Below are 22,608 nucleotides of genomic sequence, written 5' to 3' on the forward strand. Positions count from 1 at the left end.
TTTCTTGCTTCTCGTTTATTTTACTTTTTTTTACACTCAAGTAAGAAGAAAGCACATTGTGGGGTGCGCGCGCCTGTTTTTTCAATGGCGTTGTGGTTTGTTGGTGCTAGCAGCCAACACATGGCCCCGACTTAGGAAAAAAATCCTCGGTCTGTATTGACCAGGACAAGCTATAGCATCAGGAATTCGCCCAAAAAGAAAGAGAGAGAGAGAGAGAAACAGTTTCGAACTCTTTCGATCGATCTTGGAATGAAAAGCGAAACTCTCCGCAGACACCAGGCGAAATACATAAAGAAAGTATACGTCGACAAAACAAGGAATTGTTTTCGTGATTCGTTTGACCTGCAGTGCATTTTTTTCCCAATAATATATTCACTGAACATATCCTTACACGTACTTCTAGAATCAATTTGCAGTTGAAAAGAAAAATGATCGAGCAGTACATACAAATTCCACGTTGATCGTGATGTGTTCTAAGCCGAGAGATAACATACAAGGGGTAACTTGGCAGCGCAGTATACTTTATAACGATAACGCGGCACAAAACGAGATTTCCAATCTTTTCAAGAGGTTTAATAAGGAAAGTGGGGCTGGTGGTTGTAGTGAAACCACAGTTTTGCGAAAAGAAGCATGCATGACAGTATGCTGACTGTCGAGGCGTGGTGGTTTAGCAATAAAAAAATATATGCAGTTTTATGTGCCAAAACCCCGATTTCATTATGAGGCACTCCGAAGTGGGGGACTCCGGGATAATTTAGGCCCGCAGGGGTTCTTGAACGTGCACCAAAATGTGTTCCCGGAGCTGGCCACCTCGGCCACCAGCTCGAGCAATATCAGTGCGGGCAGCTCCCCCAGACGCAGCAGCTCCAAGCCAATACTGCGAAATGCCTCGCGCTCCCGTTCCCGCTCCGTCAAGCGCGCGAGCTACCCCGACGTGGTAAGCGGCTCGAGGGACTCGGGTGGTACGAGCAGCTTGAACTCGTCGACCGATGGCGCAGCCATGCGGGTCCTCGAAAACAAACAGCAGAACCAGCAGAGCAAACTACAAAATCAGCACAGCCAATCGCAAAGCCAGCAAAACCTCACAGACAAGCTACTCCGCAGTCAACAGAAACAGCAAGAGCTCACCGACAGACTCCTGCAAAAATGCAAGGAACGCAACAACTCACAGACAAGCTGCATCAAAAATGCCAGGAGCTCGATAACATTAACAGACAGTCGGGAACGACGCTGACCAAGGCCGACGTCGAAGCCATAGTAGATGCGAAGTGGCTGAAATTTCAAGAAGCCTTTATGATGAACATTCACGCCACAATGGAAAAAATCGTCCCATCAGCAATCGAAAAAACCAGTCGGAACCTTCGAAAACAAGATCGCCACGTTAAACGCCAGAATAGATGGGATCGCGCCACAGATCAACAATTTTATCGCGCACGTAAAGAACAACTACATCACCAAGGCTCAGCTGGACAGTTCACGCCATTCAGACATTTTTTCACTCAAACTGGTGCAGAAACAATTATGTACTCTTAAATGCTTACAATACTATGACATTAAGTTATATGCGGAAAACAAAACATGTGCAATTTTCATACACCCTACGGGATGCTCCACTGCCCAGGCGCGGTGAAATGAAAGATCTTCGTGTGTACTTCAACAAAATGCTAAGTTTCTCTTCACACAGATAAATACACAACATGCCCTTCACGCTCTTGGAATTACATGCCGTATATTGCAAGATTTCCAGTCACCTGTTGTGTTTCCGTAACTGTATTCTTCTGTGTGTCTTCCACCACTACAGTACGCCTCCATAGGAGGGGGCGCAACGTGCAAATCTAATTCTGACCTCGTTGAACGCGCCCAGGATAAATTGATATCTACATTGAAGCACCACTTTTGCCATTCTGGCGACCACAGTTGAGCCTTCTCAGGTATACCTCAACTCGCACCTCTAGATTCAAGACTTAATTAATCAGACCTTTTGTTCCTGTATAAGGTGGTCAGTGACATTATACATTCCCCAAAGCTTCTTGATCATATGCATTTGTTCGTGCCGCAACAGTATACCAGGAAGCGTTCCACATTTTTTGCCTGGCCTTGTTGCAAGACTGTGCTACATATGACTTGACTCCAAAACACATAATAAGAACTGTGCCCGTATTGGCACACTTCAGAGTTAATTTCCTGCGTTTTGTGTATCTGCAGATAATCATGTATGATTAACTCCCTTTTACTCTTCCTCGTTTTCTTTTTTCCCTATTTGTTTCTCTATCGCATTTTTTATGTCTACCACATTCATGTTTTCTGTACATTTTGTCTCACATATTGTTATTTAAGTGAATCAGTACGAAGGCCCTGTAGCTGTTCCTGGGCGCTATAATAAACATTTGATTGATTTATAGTTATCGTAGTATAAACTCGTAGTATTAAATTATTTCAGTGCAGTAGATCTTGTGCAATTAAAGAAAAGGCATGAATTAAGGAAATGCAATAAAATGCAATGTGCCTGATCCTATGCATTGTACTATTATTTTTCTTCTGAGATTTAATAATGGTTGGCTACTGTGTCCAGTGTTGTCCAATCAAATAATATGCCACAGCAATTACTGCGTCCCTCACAGAACAAATTGAATGTCTTTCTCGGTCAAAACATCATAGCAGGCTGAAAACAATGAACTGGTGTTTTCTTTTGTGGTGAGACGAAATGTATAAATTGTGAAAAATCACCCGTTCATATATATATATATATATATATATATATATATATATATATATATATATATATATATATATATATATATATAATGTTAATGGGCTTCCCCCATACATTCGATTAAGCGCTTCAATAGTACGACTTGGCAAAGGGCAACGCAAGACACCTATTGAAACCCTCCGATACTCAAGCTCGTATTATCTGACGGTATTTCATTTCATTAATGTCCAGAAAGACAAACTTGACATGTTGAAGCCACTTACAATAGCACATGGCCTTTACACTGTGAAAATTGTTTCTACCAATACACTCAATGTGAACAATGTGAAGACCTCCCGATGGCTCTGTCAAGGCAGACGAAGACCGCTGCGCAGCTGCATGCTATATTCCCTCTCTAAGATATACGTGGTCTGGCCGTCTGGACTGTATAGCCTCGTCAAGAGTTGTGGAAGGCGTAGCAATAGCTTCTGCTCTGCGCAAACTAAAGACTTTGCCTCTGCTGAATGTGGTCGTCCTTACGGACTCAAAGGCCGCATTACAACAAGTATACCGTGGTTTGCCATCCCTCAAGTTCCCACGCAAATCACTAGCCATAGTGAAAGAACTCAACAACAAAGGCTTCACAGTAAAGTTTCAGTGGATTCCCTCCCACATTGGTATCTCAGGAAACGAAAGAGCTGATGCGCTTGCATACGCAGCACTCTATCATCCTCCCAAAATCAAGGCTCCAAAGAGTGATCAAGTGCAAAAATCTGACATTCGAAATCACTTTGCGTCGCTTTGGTTTCCACCGCATATGCCCTGCGTAACCAAGAGATTGCACCGAGAGGAAGCCTCACTTCTATATCGAATCAGGACAGGGTCTGCTAATACACCGGCCTGGTTATTTAAAACGGGGCGAATCAATTCGCCGAACTGTACGGCATGCAACGAGACAGGAGACATTGAGCACTTTTTGTGGTCCTGCCAGCAATTCCAAGATGAAAGAGACACTCTCCTGAAGAATCAGCAAAACAAGGACCTTCCGCATGAGCGCCTGCAACACCTTATATTTCCCGAGGGATCAGTTATAGCCCGCAAAGAAACTTCACGTCTCCTCATCGAACTCTTAACAGAGACCGGTTTAATGGACATATGGTGAAACCCTTCAGCGGTATTGTGCGAGACGCTCGGGCGCAGCAATTGCCGGCCTTGATTGCCAGGCTAAACCCGCCTGTTGCTACAATTCACCACCACCATCACCACCTCCCGATGCAGTGTTGATGCATCGAAACAACCTAGAATAATAAATGAGGTCCTCCATGGGCAAGATTTGACAGAATCAAGAATCGGGAGGAGACAAGCTACGAATTATGTAAATTTTAGCTCTTCTAGATGTTTTCTTTTTTTTGTATGGGCTACAGCTGTTTCAATTATTTTTTTTGCTGACTTGCTCAGAGCCCACTTTTTCACGTTTCTTTCATACACCAACAAGCATAAGTATATTGACACGGCTACTTTATCTGTATCCGATGACCGTATTTCACCGGCTAACAAATGCTAAACGTTATCGCTCGGCGCAGGATGCGCCTGCACGTATCGGAAGTTTCGCGAATGGTATCGATGGTTCTGTCGGTTGTCTGTTGTCGACAAACCTTGTATAATGTGATTGCATACGCGACACGAAGTGTGTAGTAGTTTCTGGAAGCCGCGCGGGCACCAGCGAATACGCTGGAACTCTCGACGACTGATATATGAAATCCGACGCGCTTGATCCGCAGATGTGATTTTCGACGATCGCCGACTTTGCTCGCCGCTATCGTTGTGATTGAGTCTGCATCATTTTCATCGTCACCACTACTTGACAATATTTCTAACACAGACTTTTTCAATGATAATTTGCCCGCCTAAATCTTACATAGTTGACTGTGCAATGAGCTACCAAAAAATGACTTGGTACAACAGCTTTTGATACGATATGGCATGTTCGTGGAGGTGTTTGCAAGGCGATCTTGCAGAAAGACGACGCGCGAGCGCTGATGTCGATATTTTGTGCACTATTGTTACTTCAAAGATAAAAAACTGCTGTGGCAGGCATACATATATTAATCAAACGTGTTTTTTATACCTAAAACAGAATACAGATCACTAACTTATTGTTTCAAGCTTAGTTTACAGCGGGCTGTTTTAGGCCGTACTTTAACGAATGAAGACAAAATAGTCCAGCAACAGAGCGCCGCAGCCGAAGAGCAAGCTTCGGCGCACGTCAGAGCTTGTGTCCAGTGGTTGCGTGCCCTCTTTCTCCGACCGACGCGAAGCGAAGCGTTCGCTTGCCGACGCGTGCCAGTGGTTGAGCCTTTGCGAGTCAATAAGTGCCCGTTCGCAAGGGAGTCGAAAAATAAAATTCATAAGCCATGCCACTCTGTGGAGGTGGATGACCAGCGAAGCTGGCCCGATCGGCGTTGAGCTTCGGAGGATGCGCCGGCAGATGCGGGTAAACTTAACCATTCGTCGTCCAGAAACTTGGAACCGCACCCTTCAGCAGAGCCTCTGTGCACGCGTTGTGTTGAACCGAGGCAAGTTTCTCTTTATCAGCGCCTCCTTAGACGTGCTGCAGACTCGAAACACTCCAACGTTCTCGCCGGGAACGCACCACGTCAGCACATCCACCGCCTTCTGCCGTCGCTCTTCCGACCGTATGCCGTTGATTTCCGACAAGTGGTCATCGAACCATAGGCGACCACGTACTCGGCAGCTTGATCCCAAGTTGCGATCGAGACAGTCTCTTTGGAACCTTGCGTGCCCTCGTAGAATCGACGTCCCTTTGCGGCGTTCTCAGTGTCGCGATACGCGTCGTTGGCTCTTGTTCGTTACTTACGCACCACATCGCGGGCCGCCGGGTTGGCAAGACGTCGACGGTCTCTCTCCTACCGCTGCTCTCGCTGTCGCTCCTAGATACGCTGCTCTTCCGCCGTACGGATCACGCGTGGCCTTCCCATAGCAACGGTGGAGCGAAATGGTAGCACAAATTCCCCTTGGTCCCCTTAGCAGCCGCATACTACGTCATACATTCACACAGACACAGCTGCAACGGCGCGCCGTTTTAGGCACAGGTGGCCGTTAAACCGAGCTCCAACGCGAGGGGTGATATGCGTTTGCTTTTGTTGTTGGCTCTTTCACTCTCACGTATTAGGGGAGAGTATTTAGGGGAGAGTTTTTCCGTGCGGATGCCATAAAATCCCGGATCCTAGCCATAGAGAGCTTCGGTGTAAAAGGAAGGAAGGAGATCCGACACAGCATTATATATACCTCTGCCTGAGCATCGCAGTAGGTGCACGTCTTATGGACGTTCTCGCGCATCGTTCAAAGCGGTCGCAATAACGAGATAAGAGAAATATCGACCGAAAAGCAAGGCAGCAGGATTCTATTAGCGAAGTCTTCGAGCACATATTTCCGCAATAAGTCTAGCAAAGCCATCCGCAACCGATGTCCGAGCTACCTTATATTTCGTGTGTCTGTATTTTCGTAAACGATACATGTACCGGTTGCCTTAGAGCTGCAAGTACGGAATGAGAAACGCATATTAGAGAGATTTCTTTTTTTATCTTGCCTGCTAAATTGTTCTTAGACATCGTATTTGGAGGTCTAAAATAGGAAAAAAATATGCAGAAACTCCCCTAGAATCATCTAAGTATGCGTAAGCATTGTGCCACTTGCTCATCTCCATGTAGCTCGGTATCATTATCAATCTTATCATTTAGAATAGTAAGCTGTTAGGCTATTTGGTTTGACCTGATTTTTGCAAAGGGGAGCGCACAAGCGTTGTGGAAAAAAGGAGACCTGGACAGAAAGTGAGCTTCTTTCCTGTCCAGGTCTCTTTTTTTTTTTTCCACAAGACTTCTGCGCTCCCCTTTTCAACAACCTTATCAAGTTTGATACGATCAGTATAAACCTTTATGAACCTTTATCGGTCATTTTCACCGTTATCGGACTCGATACCACCCTTTCGATCCTTATCGGTTGTTACCAACCTTACTATACCCGATCCAACCCTTATCAACTCTTCTGAATCGATACGGTTCTTATTAATACTTATCTGTCTGTACCAACTAATAGGACATGACCCGATCTATATCAACCCTTATCGGTTTTTATAAACCGTATCGGACTTGATCCGACCATTATCAACCCTATGAGAATTGTTGCGACCGTTATAAGCCCTTATCGCTCTTCAACACCTTATCCATCCGCGTCGAACCATTATTAACCGTGATGCGACCCATATAACCACTCATCACACCTTATCATCCTTAGCAACTCATTAACTACTTATCTGTCTGTGTTGCGCGACGCGTAGCGCATGAGCCTTCTCTAGCCTCGCGCTGTAGAATAGCACATTTTCGTAATTTTTTCCATTCTTTGCCTTTTGACAACCCGTACATAAAAAGAGCACATTGCATAGCCCGCACCAGTTACTCTAACGCATTATATCCCCCACAAGCCCATACCGTGGCTTTTCAGCAATCATTTTTTCTGCACACAACACGAGACTGGAATGGCCTGCCCACCGAAGTTACCACTATCATCGACTCACTTGCATTTTAGCGGCTCATCTAAAATATCCCATTGCAACTTGTAGTATCCTTGTTTGCCATTAAGAACCCACTCCCTCATGTAATGTCACAACAACCGACCTTTGAGGAAATAAATAAAAAATGAAAAAGATAAATAACATAAATAAAAAAATCTCAGTGCCCTTCCACTTTGTGAAGAAGGATCACCCGCGAAGCTGTGTATGTGGACCCCTTAATGGCGAACTGCACCTCCTCCACGGGTCGGCCCAGCATTGCACTATCTTCGGGATAGGCCCACGTATGGGGAGTGCTTAACGCCTGCTTCACCTTCGCCGCGGATCGGCCCGGCATTGCACTATCTTCGGGATCGGCCCACGCATGGCGAGTGCTTAACGCCTGCCTCACCTCCGCCGCGGTGCGGCCCGGCATTGCACTATCTCCGGGATCCGCCCACGTATGATGAGTTTTTTGCTTACCACGCAATCGACACGAAAATTTCCTTGGACTGTAGAAATCTACAGCTTCGCTGTAATAAGGAGGTCGGTGGCATTTCGGTCGGGGAAAGAAGGCCCCAATGGAAGGCGCATCCCGCGACCACCGAAACGCATCGGGGACGTGGCGTGTTTGGCATTAAATTTTGGCAAAACCGTGATTTTCCTTGTGTCTTCAAGGCTCTGAGTCGGCTCTATAGATGTGGCACTATACATAGCTTTAATCCACGATCACCAAATCTTTTTGATATTTGTTTTGTACCGCCCGTACAACCCATGTGATTTAGATACGAGGAACGTTCCGAAAGTGAGTTTCCATATTCTTTTTTTTAAAGCTCGTGCACCCTATGAAACAAACAATCGCCATCAGACTCCACGCCCGTAGCTGGTTCAAAGACGGGAGGAGCATCAGCGGAGGAGAAATGACGCATGCGCAGAGCGCCGAAGAAGAGAGATTATCAGCAGACCGGCGTACCCGAGGTTAGTCGAGTACAAGTCACAATGACAGACAGACGTCTGCTGAGAACGTGGTTGCCAATGGATGCGCGTGCTGTTATCAGATATGAATGGGCATGTGGGACATGTGGTGTCCGTCGTCCATGAACGCCTACAGATCGCGTATGGTGAAGAGGCCATGTCTCAGGCGTTGCATCGCAGGGCGCCGATATTTAGCAGGGTGGTTTCTTCAAACTGCCCAGTTTACACCCTTTAGGGTGTATATCTGCCACACAACAATAATATTGTCATCTGCCCTGCTTGCGTTTCCTTTCTTGAAAACGCCGCGCCCGCTACTTTCCTGTCGGCAATGCTATGTCATGCTGACAATGCGCATGCCGTTCGTTACTGGGAAGTACGGGGCTCGCAGCGTTAAAGAAAGGAAATGCGGACAAGACAGATGACATTTATTGTTGTGTGGCAAGATACGACTCAAAGGGTGCAAACTTTTCTTACAGTGTGTACTGCAAATGGCTCAATGTCGGTGGCGACTATGGAAAAATAGTGCAGGGTGTTATAGTTTATGATGCCGTGTTGTACATTATTTTTGGCAGTAATGTTACCGTGCGAAAACAAATGACGAAACTTACTTTCGGAACGTCCCTCGTATATTCACCTTCTGCAAACGTGAGTGTTTAGTCAAGCTGGTAAGACAGTCGGCTTTCCAGCGTGGTGTCGTAATTTCGAAACTGACCACCGCCAACGCTACTCCTTTCGAATTTATTGTTTTTTTATAGCGAAGCTGTTTATGACTTGGATCACGGGATTTCTTCGTCTCCGTCGACCGAACGGTCGACAGAAAACGATTCCATGAATTGAAGCGAGAAGTGCTTATCTCTATTGGAATTACGCATGCAAAAACCACCCCAGTATTCGTTTTAGTAAAAAAAAGCACAAAAGAAGTGTCTAAACTGAATTCTAGATTATAAGGCGTGTTTGAACAATGGAAAGCCAGTAGCATTCGTGGCATGCGTTTTCCGGTAAAGATTACGATTTCACAAGCTGCAGTTGCCGGGAAGCGGCAACGGTAGCATACGAAGCAGGGAATTACGTCACTACACTTTCCTATGTAAAAGAAGAACCCGGCTAGCAACTGATTTAATTTGAGTTCTGATAGCGCTATGGGAAGGCAACACATAGTTAGGACTCCCGAAAGGCAGCGTGGAAAAAATGAGCGGTGACGGGAACAGCAACGTCAATATGCACAACGGCGTCGTGCTCAGGCTAGGCAGGACGCAGAGGTTCCTGCCCAAAGCAAGCCACGTGCAGTTAGGACGCCTGAACAGCAGCGCGAATACATACGATGAGCGACTAAAGGAACACCAACGTCAATATGCAAAACGGCGTCGTGCCCATTTAATTGTCTTGCTGTGAATAATATCACGCAGTGCATTGCTCAATCGGTCAAGGCTACGTCTCATTGTTTTAACGGATCATGTGATACCACAACTTCGCTGGCCAACCCCCTTCAAAGCGTGGATTGGAGCTAAATTTTTCTTTATAAAGCGCATCGTGTTACGCTTAACGGACGGACAGACAAACCTACGGACACATTTCCTGGGTGAGTCGCCTAAGAATGCTTACACATTGAAAAAGGACACCAGAACTCAGCGAATAACGCATCCACAGACGTCGTAAATTGGGTGATTCGGTGTGCTTAAGCACGACCTCATTTGGCTGGGTGCTTAAGGCTGGGTGCTTGAGCTAACCCAACCTTTGTGCTGTCAGGTTCCGACCATCAATTGAAGTCATAGCGCTGGATTGACAGGGACCACTAGTTCAAAATCCTGCCGCCTTTCATGTCCCTGTCAATCCAGCTCTATGACTTCAATTGATGCAACAAAGCAACTAGCCCAAAAATCTGCACTCCTGGATTCCGACCACCACTGCATCTATCTTTCTGCTTCTTTTTTCCGCAAAGGCAGAGAAGCTTGCCTGCTCTTATATGCATACTATCTGTCGGTTCTGCATTCTAGATTAAATTATCAGCAAAACACATGCTTTTCCACACTGTCGTCTCCTCAGCCGCGTATATATTGAAGCGCGCTTTCCTCGCTTTAATATATTGGTCGATTTAAAGTGTTTAAATTACGTTACCGGAACAAATACCTACGTCATATATTCCAGGTGCGAAGAGTGCAATTATTTCATTCATAATTAAATACCTCCAATACACATTTAGGGGAAAGTTAGGATTGGTTACAACGCGCTCTTGAAATGCGCGAATGGTCCGTTGTGAACGTTGTTGGAAATTTTGAGCCGCACAGTCAAACTGTAGGTGGTTGACTGCGGTCTACAGTAATTGACGAGTAGATTGAATAATTATTGAGCGAAAAATTGAGCACGAAAAGAAATAATAATTTGTGATTGTACGCGGAATGAAACAATTTGTTGAACAGCTTTAAACGTTATCAGCGACTTTTGTGAAAAGAGGCAGTAAAACTGCTTGTAAGATGTTACCTTGCATTCAATAAGGGATATACGTTCCGGAATAATATCTCGCATAGATACGGCAAGAAAACAAAACTTAGCTATTTGTTACCACAGCCAGCTAGATAAATAGCTTCTTCGAATTAATATCTATACGTAATGAAAAGCGTTCCGTCTAAGTATACAAAGGGCGCGTTATTTGAACTTCGTTATAAGGCTATGAACTTAACACTCCAGAAATAGAATTCCCTTTAGCGATATAAATTGGGACAATTGTTTGCGTGCTGTTCTTGTCTTGGCAAGCAGCCATATTTCGTCTCGTTAAAGACAGTCAGCAAGGGAAGCCATTGCATTCAGTATGGTTAGTGTATCACAGACGCAGTGCTATACGAAACTGTGGGCCCAACAATTCAGAGGGGGTCGTGGGGGTACCAACAAATTCAGCGGGGGGACGTGACGCAGCCCTCGGCTGAATCTGCGCCCGCGTTTGAGTCGCGTACTCTCAGCGCTTCGCGAAAGCCGAGTGTGCCTGTCAAGGGTGGTGTCCGAATTCGCCCTCATTCTGCAAGGCTCTGGCTTAAGAAAAAGCAAAGCTTACATCAAGATTGACAGTGCAGCCTTGAAGCAGACGTCTGTCTGTCTTGTACGGTGGCGATCTGCACATATATACACACAGATTCGTAACTTCGCGCGCTTCGACTGCCACCTTAGTGGTCCCTCAGCTGGGCACCTCCCACCAATTTAAGCGGGACCACAAGTCGTCTTCAACAGCCGCAGAACTTGTTGAGATACGGGAAGCTGTACGTTTTGTCTCCTGCCTGACACCGCGTAATTGTACAGTACTTTCCAACGCAAAATCAGCCATTGCAAGGAGAGGCTAAGAATTCTGTGTTAGCATTAGACGCCATCCAGGTACTCAATCTTGCGCAGCGGAACCTTCCAATGGGCACCTGTGGCTTCAATAGAACGAGCTAACTGGTGCAGAAGCAAGAAACACTGTTCCTTGCTTCTGCGAAGTAAGCTCTTTGTTGAATTGGCTCATGCGAGCTTCTACAGCAGCTTCTAAACCAGTCCATTGTTACATGCGCACGCGGGGAATAGACTCTGGCAAGACTTTTCGCCTCCAAATTAAAGTCAAGCGAAGCGAAGCAACTATGCTTCACCGGGTTAGCCTGGGCGTCGTCTTGAGTAGACGCCATGTCCATCATATTGGCATGGACTGTAAACACTGACAATTACTTGAGTTTATGCAAGAACTGCTTTGGAACTGCCCTCACTACGTGCCACTGCAAAAAAAGAAAAGAAACAAGAAAAGAAAAATTACCGACGATTACGTTACTTCCTAATGCGAAATTTGAGCGCAGCAAATAAGCTGTTTCACCTTTTGGATAGATTGAGGCAAAGAAATCGAGCAACACATGTATGCGCTATCACATAATTTTTTTTTATTTTTCACACGTATTCCTTTAACAAAGACTCCACTAACAGTTCTTGACAGTCATGAAGGAAGCTTTGTGGTCGGAGAAATAGACTGATATATGTTCGACTTGGTACACCAATGCTTGATTCTCAAAGACGAGATCTATACAAGTGCCTCGCGAGGTTGTCACAGCCGTGGGGGAAGCAGAGGCTAAGCGCCGCCGCCGAGAAGACCCTGCCGTTCGCGCCGCCGAAGCGGAGGCTCATCGCCGCCGTCGAGAGCAACCAGCAGTAAGCGAGGCTGAAGCAGAAGCTCATCGCCGCCGCCGAGAAGACCCTGCAGTTCGCGCCGCCGAAGCGGAGGCTCATCGCCGCCGTCGAGAGCAACCAGCAGTAAGCGGAAGCGGAGGGGGGCGGCGTGTACACCCAGCGGCAAACGATGGGGGCAGAAGCGCGCGCAGCAAGCGGACAACACGATAAAGGGAGGAGGGAAGAGATAGCAGCGACTGACTGATGCCGCTGACGGCGATAGTGAGTCAACCCCAGCTATCCGCCACACAAGAACAGGGGGGGGGGGGACCCTTTCCTCCTCTTTCTGCATGGCGGCGGGTGTTCTATGCAGTCACGTTATCTTGACTCTCTAGCGGCGTCAGCGGCATCCAGCGGTATCAGTCGGTCGCTGCTAGCGCTGGGGGGATGAAAGGGGGGCGGAGCTGGTTACGAGGCCGACGACGACGCCGACGCCGACGCGAAACCCAGGAACGGACGCCAAAGAGCTGCGCTCTAAAACGCTGGCTTCTACGCTGACTGGCATTGCAAGGCAAACAATGTCAGAACAAGAAATTGTGGATCCCACGCACTGTGTGAATCGATGTAAGCGAACCTCTTTATGCTGATTGCTTGTTAACGGCGAACGTTTAATTTGTTCAACGTTTAGTCCAAGAAGTGAGTTGTAAGTTGATGCTAAACGTTACCTTGCGTGCACCACTGCTATTTGTTTGCGTAGTCCGCCGAACACACCGGGAGACGTGATTGCTTGAGGCGTTGTTGTTGCGGTGGTGGTGGTGGCCGTGATAAACGTTTTGAAAGGGGAGTGGGGAAAGGGGCAGGTGGCTGAGCGATCGGGCTCAAGTAAGGCCCTGGGCCTGCTTGGCCTTCTCCGCCAGTCCATCAGTTCAAGCTGTCTGTGGACGTCCCCGGACCTGAGCCAGGCGGTCCATGTCAGTCTCGCTGCTGACCGGGGGATGAGAAAATGGGAGGTGCATTCCCACATTATGTGTGTGAATGTCCCTGTTTGTCAACAGAGCCTACATAGGTCGATTTTTTGCACCCTATGATTTTGTTAATGTACTTTGGGTGTGGGTACGTATTTGCTTGGAGTCGCCTAAACGCTTGAGTTTTACAGAGCTGCTTGGCCGGTGGTGGGAGCGTGCGATGCCTCAAGCGATGCCTATAGGCTATTTCGTGCTAAGTCTCGAAGGGTTCCTCGCATGGAGGAAGGAAACTGAGGAGAGGCCCTACCCCCTCCGCGCGCTAGGAGAAAAGTGTGGAGGAAATGACGTAGTAGGTTCTCCTCCTTTTTGCTAAATTTTTATTTCTTTGCCGTAGCGGCCACGCCTTTCGGGCCACAATGGAGGCTTTGTTTTGGTTCTACGCGCTCACACGTGTTGCTCCGTAGGTTTCGTACCGTGGCAAAGGCGCCGTGCGGGCAGGTTCGTGTTGGTCTCCGTGTTCTGTTGCGCTGCGTTAGCTGGAACGTGCTCTCCCGGATTTTGCTGTGGCCAGGTGGGACACGAGGGACTAAAGTTCGTGAAATGAACGCGCATGCAACGCTGTACGCAATGTACCGCACCACGGCAATGGCAACGGACGAAGGAATATCCGCGGGAAATATTGCCCTCTTTGGCGGAATCATGCTAACGTGCTAACGATTGTTTAGTATTGCTGCGGAGCGCGCGCGTCCGAGCACCACGGTTGCGCGCAGCGCGGCGTGGTTTCGCGAGAAATGTAAACAAAAGAGGAGAGCTGGCCCGACAGCCGGAGCAACGCCATGAGCAACGCCAACTTCCGGCTTCACTTTAGCTTCGCAAAGAGTGACGTCAGGGCCTCTCCTGAGTTTCCTTCCTCCGTGGTTCCTCGTGTCTCTCCTCCTTGTTCAAGCCGTCCGCATCCGTGGACGAGGCTCGGCGCACGAGATCTCGAGTCAAACTGCGAGCCGACGCTAGCCGGGCACAGCCGCGTGAGCGAGGGTCCACACGAGGGTTTTCCAGCCGCTTAGGGGAGCCGCGTGAGAACACGGTACGCTTGTTGGGAAATTCTACAGCCGACGAAATTGCTGATGGCCTGCTTGCTATCGCTGATGACGGTAGTCGCATCCGCATGCATGGCCATGGCAATCACGGTTTCTTCTGCTTGCAACACTCGGCCAGCCGTGATGGTTATGTCTTCAATCAATCGTCCGTTGTGATTCGCTACCACCGCGGTTATGAGGTCGCCGCGAGGGTGTCTGGCTGCGTCCGTGTAAACCACTCCATCTTGCGAGCCATAGCGTCGCCAAATGGCTTCACTACGGGCCTGCAGGCGGCCCTGATGGAACTCGGGCTTCATGTTGCGGGGTTGAGGAGGGGCATAAATATGCACCCTGACCTTTTGCGGAATCGTCACGTACTCTGTAACCTAGGGGATGGCCTCTAGACTGAGCCTCCGGGGGACATTGCGGCCCACTGGAGTTAGCGAGAGACAATGGACTTGGGCTGTGTGGTGAGCGCCTAAGAGCACCTCGATCGTGTTGTGCATGCCTAAGGCCTCTAGCCTTGCGGAGGCCGCGTGGTCCGGAATGCCCAGGGCTGCCTTTGTGGCTCTTCTGATCATTGTGTTTAATTTAGCTAAGTCTGTGGCTGCAAGTTTGACATATGGTGTCGAGTACATGGTTCTGCTGGTTATGTATGCCTGCACAAGTCGAAGCAGGTCGCCCTCCTCCATGCCGGGGTGCCGATTAGCCACCCGGCGAATGAACTTGAAAAATTATAGACCGATCAGCTTACTGTCCGTTGCCTACAAAGTATTTACTAAGGTAATTGCAAATAGAATCAGGAACACCTTAGACTTCTGTCAACCAAAGGACTAGGCAGGATTTCCTAAAGGCTACTCAACAATAGACCATATTCACACTATCAGTCAGATGATAGAGAAATGTGCGGAATATAACCAACCCTTATATATAGCTTTCATTGATTACGAGAAAGCGTTTGATTCAGTCGAAATCTCAGCAGTCATGGAGCCATTACGGAATCAGGGTGTAGACGAGCCGTATGTAAAAATACTGAAATATATCTATAGCGGCTCCACAGCCATCGTAGTGCTACATAAAGAAAGCAACAAAATACCAATAAAGAAAGGCGTCAGGCAGGGAGATATGATCTCTCTAGTGTTATTCGCAGCGTGTTTACAGGAGGTATTCAGAGACCTGGATTGGAAAGAATTGGGGATAAGAATTAATAGAGAATACCTTAGTAACTTCCGATTCGCTGATGATATTGCCTTGCTTAGTAACTCAGGGGATCAATTGCAATGCATGCTCACTGACCTGGATAGACAAAGCAGAAGGGTGGGTCTAAAAATTAATCTGCAGAAAACGAAAGTAATGTTTAACAGTCTCGGAAGAGAACAGTAGTTTACTATAGGTAGCGAGGCACTGGAAGTGGTAAGGGAACACATCTACGTAGGGCAGGTAGTGACCGCGGATCCGGATCATGAGACAGAAATAATGAGAAGAATAACAATGGGCTGGGGTGCGTTTCGCAGGCATTCTCAGATCATGAACAGCAGGTTGCCATTATCCCTCAAGAGAAAAGTGTTTAACAGCTGTGTCTTACCAGTACTCACGTACGGGGCAGAAACCTGGAGGCTTACGAAAAGGGTTCTACTTAAATTGTGGACGACGCAACGAGCTATGGAAAGAAGAATGATGGGTGTAACGTTAAGGGATAAGAAAAGAGCAGATTGGGTGAGGGAAGAAACACGAGTTAATGACACCTTAGTTGAAATCAAGAAAAAGAAATAGGCATGGGCAGAAGATGTAATGAGGAGGAAAGATAACCGATGGTCATTAATGGTTACTGACTATTTTCCAAGGGAAGGGAAGCGTTGCAGGGGGCGGCAGAAAGTTAGGTGGGCGGATGAGATTAAGAAGTTTGCAGAGACAACATGGCCACAATTAGTACATGCAGGGGTAATTGGAAAAGTATGGGAGAGGCCTTTGCCCTGCAGTGGGTGTAACCAGGCTGATGATGATGATGAATGAGTTGCAGTCTGTAGTTGGTCGCCCTCTGGAGTTTCTGTAACATGAGCCCGCAGCGCAGCGTGTTCTCAAAGTCTAGCCCCAGTATCTTGATACTGGGGCGCTCCGGGATGGTAAGTCCTCCGACCCTAAGTTCAAGGAAGCGCCTCCCCCATGGTATTCCCCCGGGACAGCTACTTATGCCGGGCTTGATCAGGAGGCATTCGGATGTTTCCGGTGAGCACGTCAGGCCCCTTGACTCTGCATAAGCTTGTACGACTTCGATGCCGCATTGCATGATCTCTTGAAGCGTTCGTGGATAATTCACCGCCGCCCGCAATGTCACGTCGTCAGCGTAGAGGTTGTGGTGAAACCCGGGGATAGAGAACAACAGGTCTGGGAGCCCGCGTATCGCCGCGTTAAAGAGAAAAGGGGAGATGACTTATCCGTGCAGCGTGCCCCGGCTTCCCAGCTCTATAACGTCAGTTTCATGTTGGCCGACTTTGATCCGGCATTTCCGTTTGGTGAGAAAGTTTCCGACGTATTGGTATGCTTGGTTTCCGACTCCCAGTTGGGTCAGGTCCTCGGGCATCGCTGCGTGGGCGACATTGTCGAAGGCCTTTTGCAGGTCGAGGCCCAGGAGGCACCGGAATCGGCGAGCGTCCGCCGGACTTTCGGGTTGCATCACCTGCGTGTTTAACTGAAGGAGTGCGTCTTGGGTGGACAGGTGTGCCCTGAAATCGAACATGGAGTCGGGGAATTCGTCCCCATTCTCTACGTGCTCATTGAGACGGTCGAGGACCACGTGCTCCATCAGTTTACCGACGCATGATGCGAGTGAAATCTGCCTGAGCTTGCCCACATATAGCGGTTTGCCTGGGTTGGGTATCAAGACGATCGTGGACGTCTTCCACTCTTCCGGGATGGCGCCTGTCTTGCAGCATCCGCTCATGTTCTTAGTAAGCTGCTCTACTGCGGCCACGTCCAGGTTGCGCAGGAGCTTGTTGGTCACCCTGTCCGGAACCGGCGCCGAGTTCGTCCGCAGCTTGAAGGCGGCCGGCAGCCCACCCCTCAGCGAACGTAAAGTCTGCGTCTGCGTGCGCGTTCGGCCGGCCGCGGTGTCTTGAGTTGCGGACCCACGTACTTGTCCCGCATCTCGGCCAGGAACGCCCCCGGGTCCCGGCCATAATTTCTGAGAGTTGAGCATTATCAACGGCTCACGTGGCACATCGCATCGTGGCAGAAGTGTTAGACTTTAATTAAATTAAGGTGCTGTGCGTCATTCAATTATTAATTATAAAATTGTATGTATACATTCTATATATACATTTGCCTTGCATTTGAAGTCTGCACCACGTTTTGCTGCGTAGCGAAGGCTGGACAATGCTTCTTTCGGGCCCGGGTTTCCTCGACGCTGAGTGCATGCTTGGGAGCCATTTCTTCTGGTGCGCGTTTACGTGCTCCTTCTGGATACGCGACCAGCACGCTGTTGAGGCATCACCTTCAAGCGTTCTCTTCAGGTTATGGACGATTGTAATGTTTACACTATCACAGCCCAGCACGCGACCTCCACAGCCGAGCACTTGCATTTTTGTCGCATAGGAAAGGAAGCACAGCACGTGCCACTCGCATAAACTACACATCCCGGCCCGCGGCGGCGCAGACTGGTATGCGCGGAGGCGAGTGCCATGTGGTGGTGTAGCCAGAAACCCAGCGGCACATGCGGCAAGGCCATCACAGCGCGCGGAAAGTCGGGGGAAGAGGCAAAGAAAGCTTCGCTTAAATTATATGTTGGCACACTGTGTGACCACACAGCAGTAACAACTGCTACAAGAGCGGTTTTGAACTATTTGCCGAGCACATGACGAGACCCTAGGCCTTAAGGAAAGCACTGTGATAAGTTGGTATCGTGTATACGCATGGCTGCTTCCCGTCCTCATCATCATCTTTCATCACAGTTTTATGTCCCCTTTCCTTTTTCCCTTGTGCAGAGTAGCAGAACAGAGCTAACAAGCTCAGGTCACCCTCTTTGCCTTTCTTCTAATTAATTCTCCTCCATTCCTTACTTAGATGGTATATAGCCTACCTTGTTCACTTTGCTCAAAACTGCCATCTAGACGAACAAACACAAAGAATAAATCATACAGAAATCCGATTGCGTGGTACCAGGATACAATGTTTCACAGCGAAGCTGTTTATGGCTAGGCTTCCGTGAAATTTTCATGTGTGCGAGCAAACACTATCATCATCAGCAATGGCTCGTGCCACTGCTCGCGCGTTCGCCGTCGTTGTCTTCTTCCACAGCTGGCTCCGATGGCGCTCGTCATGCCAGCGTTCCCATACTGCCCCTCCCTCTGCGAAGGCGCTGACTGCACTGGCCGACTGCCAGTCGGTGCGGAGACTTCGCTCTCAAATCCTTTGCCTCGGTATATCGCGAATTGAAAAGACGAATGTATATAAGGAATGTGTATGGCGAATGTGTAGCACAAATGAACGTGAATGTATAAAAATAAATGTGCGTGCGTGCCTTTCGTCATGATGACCGCCCATCAAGACAATAAATGTGTTCGTACCTTTGTTCAAAATTCTGTGTCGCCGCTTTGTCGTTCGCTATACAACTTCGCTGGTCATCCACCTTCAAAGAGTGAAATGGCTCGTTACTTCTTCTTTCTTATTTTTACTTTTTATAAAAGCTCCCAGATTGGCAGAACTCGGGAAGCCCTGTTTAAGGGGCTCGTACTGCCGCCGCAGAAGAGCAAGCCTGAAGGCCAAGGCGGCGTCCAACACGCGCCGTTCCTCCAGGCGTGCTCATAGCTGCAGTGCCGGTGCGCCGCCGCTATACGCCACTTACTTTTGCCGACTGGCCGCGGAGCACAGCTACAGGCTTCCTTCAAAGCTTGCTGCACCTGAGGCCACGACGTACGGATGCCGGATAGGGTGTCGCTCGCCAAAGTGTCGATAAGGTGTCGCTCCGGTGTGGTCCGGGCCTCTCACAAACGTACGACTGAAAATAAAAGAAAGAAGGAAGAAAGAAAGAAAATGCATTAACAACGGTCTCTCCAGACAGGCAAAGCAATTAAACAGAGCGGTATAGTTCTCCCAAGGGAAACGGTCTTTCTGTGAGTCATTAGGCGGCACTCTATGATTGCGCATCAGATGATTTCGGACGCCCTTCTCGATGGGAAGTTGGAAATGTTTTAATGATGCCCTCATGAGCGCTAAAAATATCGAGGCGCGTGTTAGAGTACGCTTCAAATATCCTCCATGGCATGCTTGTTTGTTTTGTTTTTTTTTTCAAGAAAACCTGTCAGCATTTGTTGTGGCTGTTAAAACATTAGCTTCCGCTATATAGTCAAAGCGAAATGTTATGCTTTCGTATGAACGGTCAAAGACAAAGGGGAGGCATTCGACAGAATGAACGATACGCTATCGACAGTTCCCTGCGAACGCGTTGCTCTAAACAACAATAATAATAATAAACAGTTTTGTCCCACCTATATTCCTGGATATACGGGAGATTTCGTTTTTGCCCTATACAGAAATCTTTTAAAAATCGCCTACGGCAGATAGCGTGTTTGTAGTCCTTGAGCTGAATTACTGATGATGGCACGGGATTCGACATATGCGCCATCACTCCTGCGGTGCAAATGCACTGTTGTACAACTTCCTTTAAAAAAAACTTATTTTATGCATTGAAGCAAAATTGTAACTGGAACGCCAATGCATTTCGTCGCCAACTTCTGGAAATATTATCTCTAATTTAGTGTCATCCAAAAAATTCCTTCGAAGTGGGTACGAATTTCGAGCTCTCCGGCTACAATTCGTACATTTGAATATGTTCGGTAAGGTAGTTAATAAATAATTTAATTAGTGAACTTATGTTGGAACATGTTAATTAGTCGACCATGCATTTCGGTTTCTCGCTAAATTGAGTAACCCAGGTGAAATTATGCTATCACACACAGGCGATTTTTAAGAAGTCTGTACGATCTAAAAAAAAATTACAATACCTGGAATAAACGTCCTTTACTTGAGATCAAAGCAAACCTTTTCTATGACTTTTGCAATTTAGTCCTCAGTATGCACATATCACTGACATCACACCTCTACGAGAGATTTACAAAATACATAAATGCGTTTCTTTTACTGAGAAGAGATACCTCACGTAGGCACAAAGTCCAAACGGACGTAGTGAGGGGTCGTGCGCCAAATTTAAATTTCCGGGAACCGTCATGTTTTTTTAAAATTTTATTTAGTGCATAAAAAAATCACCATAACGCCGCCCACAGGTTCGTGCACGAGAAACCTTCGCATAACCACGGCTACGCCTGAGAAGTCGGTTGTTTTTCAGTGCCACTACACGTATATCTTCGGGTAATAGGAAGTAGTGCTTTGATTGTAACTTTTGGTTCATGAAAAATGCATCCCCTGAGGGGTGGCGCGCTGGCATCTGGCTCCCAAGGGCAGCATAAAACTGCGACATATCGCGCATCATGCTATGCTAAATACTTCTGGCAAATAAAGTTCTGACGGAACAGCTTTCGAGAGTCAAAGGCGGCTCAGGATCAATTACTGCCCATGTAGCTTCAGCCGAGTGCACAGTGGCTTCAAAATTTCTGGCACAAGTTCCAGCATAAACGTGAACACACGAAAACAAACAAGCATCAAATAAAACACCACAAGCTGCCGCATAGGTAGGGCAGAGCGTTAATGAAAAGAGAGACAACTTAATTTGCAGACACTAGGGAGTTTTAGAATAGGGGCCCCAATAGTTTGGGGCCCCAAACAGCTTTGCGGGTGTTAGCGTTGGGGCACGTAGGAGTGAAGAGTTTTAGAATAGGGTTTTACGTTTGCGGATAGCGTCTTGCGCTGACAGCGCCACTGTACGGCGTCAAAGAAAAGCTATTAGAAATAATTAAACAAAATATACCATTTTATGATAGTAATAATAATTTTGGCTTTCGTGTATTCGCCTTTAATTACAATTTAGAGGTTATTCTGCAAGCAGCAAACAATTAGTTGCGCTTAGTTTTGAGCAAACCAATTTTACTAGCCTTCACCAGCCAAGCTTAGCCGTGTTAGGCCTACGAGCCATAAAATCCACAATCGAATTCAAAATAAGCGGCGTCTAATGAGTCAATCTTCATAACACACGCTAGTTGAGAGAAAGCGATAAGCACAGTCACTTCTCCTAGCTTGCGAACTTCACGCGTTACCGCGAATCGAACCCAGTTTGGTGCTAGGTTAGAGCCGTCGCTTCGATGGGTGCCGCCATGTTTGCCGACGCAAAACTTTTGGGGCCGCTATTTGGGCTCCCGCTAAATCGGTGAAATAGCGTTCCCAACGCAAAACCCAAAGGCAGTTTGCGTCTTGCGCATGCGCAGTGGCTTCGGCGCTATTTCTTTGGGGCCCCAAAACGTTTGGGGCCCCTATTCTAAAACTCTCTACTGTTTGGCTTAGCTGCTCCGGAGACCGTTCACCAGAGCGCCAGTACACACAATGCGTGCTGCAAGATGTTTGCTTAGGCACCGGAAGAAAATTCATTAATAAAGAAGTGCTGACTTATCTTATGGCGGAGCCTGCATTGTAGGAACAACTCTGAGAACCCGAAACCTATGTACATTTCTTATCGAAGCTGTGGCTTCTTGCAAGACAAGTAACGATACGCTTCCCTCTTCGTTCTTGCCACCAAAAACAGCAGTGACCCATTTTGTATTAGTGGAACGAAAGAGCGAGAAATCTTTCTCTATGTATTTTCAGTTTTCAATAAAGCATTTTCTCCGATACTTTTATACGCCTGCAGCCTTGCCAGTGGGAGCCAATTGCGGTAAATGTGCGGCCGAGCGCGAACAAGAAGTCTGGCAGAAAAGTAAATGCAGAGAGTTAGATAGGCAGAAAGTGAGAATACGTTGAAGTAAATATTAAATATCCGCTACACCCAAAGCTTTACAGGAAGAAAGGGGATATGTTCAAGTAGCGAGACTTCAGGGGAAAGAAAAGCTACGAGAATTTCAAATTACAATGCGTCCGAATGGCGATGGTTCTTTTATTTTCCTTTATATTTAAACCCAGCCATTCACAACTGTATAAGGAGTATTTCGCATTTTGCCATTGAACTGTTCGCCTCAATGTGCTCTTGCAAATTCAGGCGAATCGAGGTGGCCTCGACGCTTCTGTACTGCCCAAGCTTTGCGTTTATTTTCCCCTCTCTATGCTTGTTGCCTTGCT

General features: G+C 47.5%; 1 protein-coding gene across 2 annotated transcripts in view; it reads right to left on the bottom strand.

The window, feature by feature from the left end:
* The window catches only part of LOC142587313 (tachykinin-like peptides receptor 99D), an 837,205-nt gene that overhangs the window by 353,111 nt on the left and 461,486 nt on the right, over positions 1-22,608 (bottom strand). For both annotated transcript variants that reach the window (XM_075698214.1, XM_075698220.1), the window contains one exon: positions 19,232-19,384. The gene's annotated coding sequence lies outside the window, so the exon portion shown is untranslated. The remainder of the gene's footprint in view (positions 1-19,231; positions 19,385-22,608) is intronic.

Source organism: Dermacentor variabilis, chromosome 1 (assembly GCF_050947875.1).
Source record: "Dermacentor variabilis isolate Ectoservices chromosome 1, ASM5094787v1, whole genome shotgun sequence".
In the NCBI taxonomy this organism is placed as follows: domain Eukaryota; kingdom Metazoa; phylum Arthropoda; class Arachnida; order Ixodida; family Ixodidae; genus Dermacentor; species Dermacentor variabilis.